The sequence below is a fragment of the Plodia interpunctella genome, chromosome Z (assembly GCF_027563975.2).
Source record: "Plodia interpunctella isolate USDA-ARS_2022_Savannah chromosome Z, ilPloInte3.2, whole genome shotgun sequence".
Lineage (NCBI taxonomy): Eukaryota > Metazoa > Arthropoda > Insecta > Lepidoptera > Pyralidae > Plodia > Plodia interpunctella.
The window spans coordinates 12710539-12719998 of record NC_071324.2 but is presented as its reverse complement, the minus strand read 5'-3'; positions in this window follow the sequence as shown (position 1 = coordinate 12719998).

The following is a 9460-nucleotide window of genomic DNA, read 5'->3' as shown; positions in this document are numbered from 1 at the left end:
GTGCTGTAATCTATTTTAAATGGTAATTGTGTTTGGAAGTGGCTCCATCTGTTCCTGTACCGTGTTTAATGTCGAATCAATAACAGGAATCATTTTATTATTTGCTCTATAAAGTTACTTTAAGCAGATTTGCTTCTTTAAGCGCAGGAAACTTGATACATTTTTAATATAAATAAACGGACAAACAGTTATATGGCCCGCCTGATAGGAGGTGGTCACCGCAACTTATGTCAGCTCCACACTCAGTCGCCGAACTCAGACACATGCCGATGCGAATGCGTGAACATTGCGTGGTACTTTGATACCTACACGAGTACTGTTATTTACCTCAATGAAAAACCATCAATGTATACCGAATCCGTCAATGTTTGGCAATCTGTTTGCCGATAGTGGAGCCGGCTTTATACTTACCTGAAACACGGGTGTCACACGCGCGTTGTCGACTTTGTTGGCTAGGATATTTCGCCTCTACTCTGCAATTACAAAGCCGCTTTCAACCATCGAACTGGAACACAATCCAGGCACTGATGTTACACGGTTGAATAGATTAAAGTGTCATAGATTGAATTAGATGTTTGTACTTATCCATTTATGTTATATAAATATATCTTCAAACTTGTTATTTGCAATAAATAAATCTAAATCTAAGGGCCGAGTTTCGCCCATGTGTACCTATGAAGTTCATCATTGTATCAAGGCTTACCTCTGGTAATACCTACCTGCGACTGTAGTCATAATGATACAATCATTTTCTGACTAACTAACTGCGTCACGGGACTTCGCTCCCGTGGGAATTTCGGGATGAAAAGTACCCCATGTGTTATTCCGATTATATTCTACCCGTGTACCAAATATAAGAATGTAATCGGAAAGAGCAACACACAGACGTCTTCACAAACTTTCGCATTTAAAATTGTTGTAGGATTGTGCTGAAAAATGTTCTAATTCTTATCTAATGTTCGAGCTAAACAAACACAACCTTCCTTTAACTTTACAGACAAAGTTCAGAATACTCGCATTAAAGTTAAAAGCACCTGAAATCATTCTTTAGATAGAAGATTTTAAAATGTTCGCTATCCTCTGTTTGCTGAGCTCAGAATCTACAAATAGAATTTTCAACGAACTGTATCCACACTGTATAGCTATTTATGTATTCGTATGGGAAACAGGCGGGGTACCTAATATGCAAGTATATAGTCGTAGCCATATTCATATCATAAAAGGGAAAGTCTGCCTGTCTGTATGTTCCGCTTTCACGACTAAACCGCTGGATCAATTTTGATGGTCACTATAATGACGAAAGCTACATATATAAGTTTAGCCACGACCATTCCAGCTAGAGTTAAGTTTAGCCGACATAATAAGATTCGGTTTCAACCAGAATTCACTCAGCCGCGCTTCGTCATTTTGACGTCCGTCAAAAGACAATATATATGTAAGGAGTTTCGACGTGCATCAATGCATCCTTGCCAAAATCTGTAGAAAACAATGGACCTATAGGTAACGTGCTGCGTCCTCGTCGCAACGGAGCACGACTAAACAATGGGGCATGGCTCTATGAGTCAGATGAGCAGGCGACTTTTTAAAGCGTTAGACAAGAAATCCAAGGCAAGAATTTAACTTAGAATTTAATCAGAAAAAGTTTCAAACTTCCGACAAAAAGATCTCAAGTCTAATGATTTTCTTATTTAAGTTTTAAACTGTAATATCACCGCTCTAATTGCATATTTTATGAATAGATCAACGTCTATTTAACAATGTAGATTTTATACATTGAGCTATACATAAACAGGGCTACTGGTATCAAATGCAAAACCTTCTAAAGACTACTTAGGTACATCAAAATAAGGAGTTTTTATTCTACGACTTTTCGTAATTCGTAGTTTTTTTTTTTCATATAAAAAATAAAATCTAATTTGCGATTCTACACATTTTAACTCTATGTAATAATAGTCCAGCAACACGAGACAGTACAGCATTATGTAGCGGAATCGAACATAGAGTTAAAGTTTTATAGAAACCACACTAAAACTAAAAAAAAGGATTTTTTTTTTGTATTTATTACGTTTAAACAAAAGTCGTAGAACAAAAGATGTTAGCCTCTACATACCTTATGCGCTTTTGGAAGGTTATTCGTTCCATACCAGTAACCCTGTATACCCCGAGGAAAACTAATAAATATATATATATATATATATATATATATATATATATATATATATAATAAACAAACTCATCTGCCGCTTCTATCTATCTGATCGCTGAAACTAAAAAACTGCACGGATTTTCACCAATACAGGGCATGATAACTTAAGGAAAGTTTAAGTGTCTACTTAGTATGTTCTTACCCGAGCGAAGACTGCACCCTAGCTTTAGGGTACCTAGTAGGTACCCAAGCACACCCACCCACACCTACCCTACCCCTAACTCATTTTATATGGGGTCGGAATACCATGCTAGTCCACTTTTATCTGTCTGATGATTGCGCAGTGGAAGCGTGCCTTGCCCTTACCTAGGTTAGGCATAATTATTTCACTCGAGAGAGATTACAGATACAAGATCACAGAACATATAGAAGTGGGATTATAGACATGGACTGATGTCCATACATATATGTGAGGAGTATATAGTTTTAACTGTCGTTTTAGTACCTGACATTCTCACTTTTCCACCTAGTAGCGCTAGTGTGTATATTACTCTAAAAATTTCATGCTAGATGTCGCCCAGGGCATCGGCCTCGTGAGCATTTTGAGATATTTTATCTCAAAAATACCACGCGATAAATTCTGTAACAATCTTGGATAATGTAAGGTACCTAATATACGATAGGCTGCTATTTATGTATCCGGAACTGGCCAATAATTCTAGAATATTTAAAAAGTAATTACAACATTTGAAAATAGAACTCTTCGGCTAGAGAATAAATATTTTTCATGTCCCTGTCATTTGTTTTTTTCAATTGGCGCCAATTTTGAAAATAGCTTGTCTTCATTGCCATGGATTTAACTCGTGAACATTTTCGCGCGATGATTTATTATGATTTTCGGCGTGGATTAACTCAAAAACAGTGCATCGAACAACTGATTTTAACTTTTGGAGATGAAGCACCATCGAAAACCACTGTGTATTATTGGTTTAAGGAATTTCAACGTGGACGGTCTATGCTCACGGATGAAATTAAGGAGGGTCGTCCTAAATCGGTAGTGGTACAACAAAATATTGATGCTGTGCGACAATTAGTAATGCAAGATCGTTATGTTACATACCGCGAGATAGAGACGTCTCTGGGCATTAGTATGACGAGTATACACGCGATATTACACGAACATTTAATTGTTAAAAAAATTTGTTCGCGTTGGATTCCGCACAACTTGAGCGTAGATCAAAAACAGGCTCGTGTCGACTGGTGTAAGAAAATGATAAAAAAATACAACCGTGGCACGTCAAAAGCTGTTTATAATATCTACACAGGTGACGAAACCTGGATCTATGCTTATGACCCTGAAACTAAACAGCAGTCAACGGTGTGGGTCTTTCAAGATGAACCGAATCCAACAAAAGTTGTTCGTGCGAGAAGCACTTTAAAGCAAATGGTCGCTTGTTTTTTTGGTATCAACGGACATGTAGCTACAGTGCCACTAGAGAATAGTAGGACGGTTAATTCTGAATGGTACACCACCATTTGTTTGCCAGAAGTCTTTGAAAAAATACGAAAGAACAACCCACAACGCAGAATCGTACTTCATCACGACAATGCTAGCTGCCACAAGTCGGCTGAAACAAATAATTTTTTGGAGGGTCAAAAGATTGAATTGACGGGTCATCCGCCGTACAGCCCCGACCTGGCACCCAATGATTTTTATTTATTTCCAAACATTAAAAATAAATTACGTGGTCAACGTTTTTCGAGCCGCGAAGAGGCCGTTGATGCGTTCAAAACACACGTTTTGGACATACCTCAATCAGAATGGGAAAAGTGCTTTGAAAATTGGTTTCATCGTATGCAGAATTGCATAGATCATCGCGGAGAATACTTCGAGAAACAATAAAACCATATGTAATAATATATGTTTGTTTAATTTTGTTATTCCGGATACATAAATAGCAGCCCTCGTATTCTATTATTATAAAGAGATAATCGTTTTTGAGTTTGTGAGTTTGTATGTTTGAGGCGGATAATCTCCGAAACTACGGAACCAATTTCAAAAAATCTTTCACCATTAGAAAGGTACACTGTCCGCGATTGCTATAGGATATATTTTATCTTAAAATTACCACAGGATCGAAGCCCCGGGCAACATCTAGTGGTGAAATATTTTTTTAAATCGGTTCGATAGTTTCGGAGATAACCTGCCTCAAATATTCAAACTCATAAACGCTTACCTCTTTATAATACCTAATAGTACCACTTGTGGTACAAATTATATTGTCTGACGTGTTATAGACATCGTGACGCGTTTAAGCTAACGCTTGTGTGTATTATTGTTCCGATAATCACATTTGGCTAATGCTGTTTAATGCAATCTGTCCTCATTTGTCACGTAATAGCCATACAATAGCCTCGTCATGGCGTATCACAACACAACACGGCGGACACACAGACTCGATATATATTTTATGGAAATTGCAGGCTGTTTACCCGCAACTTCGTCAGCGTAGAATAGTTAATTCTGACAGCCAGCATATTTTTTTTGTGATACCAATAAAAATATTTTTGTGTGATATATAGCCAATTAAGTCGTCTGTTCACCTCAACATGAATTTCATACTAATTTTCAAACCCCATTATAGTCTTCCGGGAGTTTATTTTTGAAAAAAAAAAACCGTAAGTACCTTTATTTGAACCTCGGGTCTTTAACTACATGCGTGACAAATATCGTTAAAATCAGTCCAGCGGTTTAGACGTGAAAGCGGAAGAGAGAATTTATAATGCTTTATGGACACTGAATGGATTTGGATTGAAACGTTACTGAAAAATTGAAAATTGTGTTTTAACATTTGTTATTACGTATAAAAAAGTACTCCATTCCATTCTCAGATCATTTCTGCTGCGTAATTAATGAGACCCTTACTTATTAAATTAGCAACATGTCAAGTGAAAGCAAATGCTCATATATTTTGAGCAGGCGTCATTAGAATTTTCGAATTAATTTAGCACAAAGGAAAATAATAATGTAGATGCTTTTATGTTATGTTAATTATATAATTATATATAATTGCTTCTAGTTTTACGCATGGTCTCCTGTGTCGGAAAATGAAGCTAGGACGGCTGATAATATATAATAAAATTCCAAAAGCCGTGTTGTGAGAACATTGTTTTTCAATACGACCGAGAATCGAATCTAGGACAACGCTGGGGACATTAAAATGGCTGTGTTAGTGATAAATCGCGCGACTTTTAATTAAACCATATGTTATTAATATGAAGCAAAATAAACATAACATTTGCAATTATGAATGCGCTGCAGTTGGTCGGCCATCTTGTTATGGTGCAAACCTCATCAAAGTGCACTTAAACTATATAAAGCGTATTTTATTATTATCCTGTTCATAGAATATATTTAAAGTGCTTACTAGCTGATGCCCGCAGATTCTTCCGTGTTAAAAATATCTTATCTACAGGAGTTTAAAAAAAATTAACTACATAAGTAGTAAGTTAAAACTCTCCTATTCCTACCGAATTGAGATGACAGTAAAATAAACGTTTATTCAGAAATTATACATTACAAACACGTTATCCCAACAAATTTAAAATGAATAAATTTTTAATAGTTTGTTGTTGTGAACATGTTTGAGAAATATTCTCAAAGATACAAACTACTAGCATTTGAAAAGAAATGCATAAAAAATCAAACAGCCTATCATTATTGCTTTATTTTTCTAAATTATGATATCTAATAGATTATTTGCCAATTGCTATTTTCTGAACTAGATGCATCCCTTTGGAAATTCGGGAGAAAAATGTGCTATTCCAGGTTATATTCTACCCGTGTACCAAATTTCATAACATCCGTCCAGTAGATTTTGCGAGAAAGGCTAACAAACATATACACACTCACAAACTTTCGCATTTGTAATATTATATTAATAGGAAGTAGAATAATATTAGCAGGGTTAGTAGAACATAATTTAACATAGGTTTTAACATTTAATCAAAACTCCATACAAAATAACGTCGGGAACAACAAAACAAGTTGTGATAGGTAGAACCGCAGAACAAAACGGATCGAGTAACTGAACAAAATTCAATTTTAGTTTCCCAACTCCGGAGCATTGTACTCAGAAATCAAAGTGAAAATGTGGCTTTATTTATTTCTGTTGCCTAGATTGAAAAGGACGGTGCACGGCAAATATGTATGCGGCATATTGCAGAAACTGTCGGTCGATTTTAGGTGCAAATTGAAATAGAATCTGTCACCAGTTTTATACATACCAGAATATGTTACATACAATATCATGTTTTAATTTCGTATGGGGTAGACAGAGCCAAGATTTTCGGCCTCGTTTAGCTGTATACAAGTATAGTATATAGGTAAAAGTGTAGGGTAATCAGGAATTTTAGGGAATGTCATTATGTGATCCGACGGCAGTTGTAGGTAGATTAATTGTTGACGATGTTGAGCATGGAGGAAAATTAAAAGAGAAAAACAAACAAAACATCAAACAATTTAGTGTAATTAGGCGACAAGGAAGACTCGTAGTTTTTCTCGTCTGTTTTACAAAATACTTATTTATATTTTTAGCTTTTGTCCTCAATTTCTCGGGAATTCCTAAATACATTTATGTATGAAAATATTATAATTCAAAATTGATATAAGGTATGAAGCCTTCTTAGTGAACAATACAAACGATTTTCGCATTCATAACATAAGATTATTCAAAGATTTTCATTGCTTAGGTAATTTTATTTCATTTTCAGTGTCTACGTTGGTGTGTTTGATTGATTTTGACTGCGTGATAAAGAAGTTACGAAGAAACATGAGGTGTTATTTTCCCCCCAGATAACTAGGTATACGTTAGTGGGAGGATTAAGGATGCAAGTTATATGAAACTACCTCATTTTAGAAGTGATCCACGAAATTTCCTGTCTGCGTTTGTGGTCAGTAAAAATGTTCTCTTTTGATAAGATGAAATATTTCTCCGTTTACATAGTATCTGTTTGTAAACAACTGTGTTGTTTTGACTTGTAGAAAAATCCATTTAGCCTATTTCTGTATAAAAACACAATTCCAAGTAAACACAGGATTAGGTAAGTCAAATTGTAAGTAAAATAATTAATTACTGAAATGAAAAAAAAAACTTTTTGTTGGAGTTCATTAAAAGTGTTGTCTAATTAAGCAGGTTGGGTGTTTGCTCTTTAGGGTTCCGTTGTTCTTAATAAAAACGGGTTCCCTATAGGATTAAAATCAGGGACGTTTAGACAAAATTACTCCAGAAAGACGTTTTTCGCACCTAAAACATGGATAACAGATGTGGTTGAAGGAAAAATTGAAGTTAGAAACTGTTCTAACTTCATTTTTTCCTTTGTACTGCAAAGGAAAACCAAGAAGGGCGGGCATCCATAGATGAAATAAAAGACAACGCAAGGTCGTTTCGTATAGGGAGATAAAATCTATCGCAGGAATCGCATTGGAAAATACTCCATCGACAAGAACCTCTGGCATTAATTTATTTGATGGACAAACACACATTCACATTTATAATTTTATGAACTGCGAATCAAAGAGACCCACAGTCGTATAATCCAAATGAACCCATCGTTTTATTTGTCCTTGTACAAATTTCAGCTCATGTAAAATTCTTTTTTATATTCCATCAAAGTACGTATTAATTTACCATTCAAACGTTTGAAGGATATTTCGGAAGATATGAATTACTGATTCAATGAAATTTAATTTAAAATACCAAATACCCGTTGGCCGATCGGTCTGAACGCTTCAGACATTAAGACTAGAGTCTAGCGATCAGATATTTATGCAGTGGGTATTCGTATTTAGAATAACTTGTTTGTTTGTTTGTTTGTTTGTTTGTTTGTTTGTTTGTTTGTTTGTTTGTTTGTTTGTTTGTTTGTTTGTTTTTTTTTTTTTTCACAAAAATGTAATAAAAATATTATACTGCGTTAAAAACTGTAACATATTACTGCTTTACTCTAACGGACCATCTAAAGTAAAGATAATATTGAAATAATGCCTCAGCAAAAGTGGTTCAGACTGATAATCAATTTCCATTGAGGTATAAATAATGAAGATCTGGAATATCTGATGTGGAACATAAAGATACCAGATATATAGAAATGACGTCTTAGAAAAAGATGTTCTGTCTACAATTATTTCCAAGGGGTCTCAAGCAATAGGTGAGCAGCCCCTTAAGATGATTCGAATCTTTATCCATTAGGATATTGGTTTTGTACGAGGTACCGAAATAATTATTGCCCAATTTAGGTACCCGTCACTATAACTCCATCGAGCTCATATTTTTTCATTAGAAAATTCAATCGCGGTCACCATAAAGCTTTATTCTTAAGTATTAAAAAATGATTTATACTACAAAATAACATAAGCTGGAAATATCTCCACGTGATGAAGGCGTTAACAGGCCTAATAAATATTTAGTTTTTATGATACAAAAGGCTAACTTCGACTAAGGTTTAATTACAAAAATAATGATTTTCAGGTGTCAATAAATTGAAATCGTAAATTTTGAAAAAAAAAACGGCATTAACACTACTTCTTGTTTTTATACCCTAGAATTATTGGTTTTATTGTGTCAACTAAAAAAAATCATTAAGATCGGATAATATTTAGGGTTAGTAAAACGTTTTATCTTTTTTTAGACATTCCTCTTAATTTATTTCATTTGCTGTACTTTGAAATTCTTTGCCGACGTAATTAAATTTACAGAGTCAACAATTATTATACATACTTATATAAGTTTGCATTCGAGTAAGACTCCAAAAGCAAACTAAATTAAACTACGACTTCCTAAGCAACTGTAAGGTAAATAGCACAGAAAACTACCTCAAATAAACCTGGCCTATTCGCCCGTATTGCCGCCGCATAGTCCTATGCACGGCACCTTGACATGCAACGACTGTGCCAATCGTAGGTGCCCTGTGAAAACTTGGTCCGCAAAGAGTCAATTTTATAGATTATAGAACAACATAAAACTTATGATATGTCTGCCGATATCGGTTGGTTTCTGACCTGACCTAAGTTCAGTCTATATAATTTCGGCTAGATCTAGGTGCACAGATGGTTAATTTGGTGGTTGGATGGTTATCCAATTGATGGTCAAATATTGATTTAAGAGTTAAGGAAGAGTTAATAATTATGATAAAAATATATTATTTTTTGAAAGTTACGTTACTTTTTTCGATTTAAAATGAGATTTAGCTCTTAAAAAAGCTCAATCCCTTTCCGCGCGTATTTTTTTATTTAAGACTTGTATTGGTGTTATAAAT